Raw genomic sequence first — 1,004 nt, 5'->3', positions numbered from 1 at the left:
GCAGCCAAAATCAGCCTTTCATGAGGACCTCTCCAGAGACAGACCCAAGGGCCTTCCACAGGTGGTCTTGGGTCTTCCTATCTGTCTGACAAACACTGTTTTTGCTGTATTTGGCAATATATTAGTTTTGTTCTCCTTCCCTTCTTTTGGTCAAAGAAGAAAAAAACCCAACTGAATTAGAGCCCTCCTTAATTACATTTATTCATTGGCTCTGGGGAGCTGTACAAAAACAACCCGTTGCTTGTTAGGGAGTGTGTCATTTTATTCCAAATGGTTCTTCCCAGGCCTTTCTGTGTCTGTTTTAATGCTAGCTGGGGTGTGGGAATCTGACCTGGTGTGATCTCTGGATGACGTCGAGCAGGAAGCCTGAGGTGGTAGAATGCTCTGGTGATGGGCCTCACTGGCTCTGAAGCCAAATTGTTTGGGTCCAGATCCTGTCTTTTTGCTGACTTGCTCGTGAGCTTGGGGAAATTACTCAGCCTTTCTGTGCCTCAGTTTTGCCATCTGTTCCATGGGGATTAACATTCCTTTTAAAAAAAGAAAAGGCCCCAAACCAGTGGTTGTGCATCCTAGCTCTGTACATGATGAGGCTTTTGACAGGTATCTTTATGGAAATAGATCACCAGGTGGTTACTCTCGTTTTACCTGAGCCCGCCGTGGGAGAAAGATGAGACTTTCTACTCCCTTAGGAGTTGCGGTCTTGGGAACTCGAGGGCAGTTCTGCTGTGTCCTGCAGTCACTGTAAGTCAGAATTGACTCGTGGCAGTCAAGGGCTCTGTACTGTTAGGTGGGTTCCAACTGCCAACCTTCAGGTTGAGCACACACCATTTGGGCCACAACCATTTGGGTTCTACTCACTGCCATCGAGGCAATTCCGACTCTCAGCAACCCCATAGGACAGGGTTTCGAACTCTTCCTGTGGGTTTCTGAGACTATCACTCTTTATAGGAGTAAAAAACTTCATGTTTCTCCCACAGAGCAGCTGGTGGTTTTGCACTGCCAAC

At 47.3% G+C, this 1,004-nt stretch overlaps 1 protein-coding gene across 1 annotated transcript in view; it reads left to right on the top strand.

The window, feature by feature from the left end:
- Positions 1-1,004, top strand: part of KLHL23 (kelch like family member 23) — a 15,368-nt gene that overhangs the window by 2,601 nt on the left and 11,763 nt on the right. The gene's annotated exons all lie outside the window — the stretch shown is intronic.

The sequence above is a fragment of the Echinops telfairi genome, unplaced genomic scaffold (assembly GCF_000313985.2).
Source record: "Echinops telfairi isolate 266 unplaced genomic scaffold, ASM31398v2 ScPeMD7_4;HRSCAF=17, whole genome shotgun sequence".
NCBI lineage: Eukaryota > Metazoa > Chordata > Mammalia > Afrosoricida > Tenrecidae > Echinops > Echinops telfairi.
The sequence above is the reverse complement of the archived record's forward strand: the minus strand, read 5'-3'. Positions and strand labels throughout refer to the sequence as shown.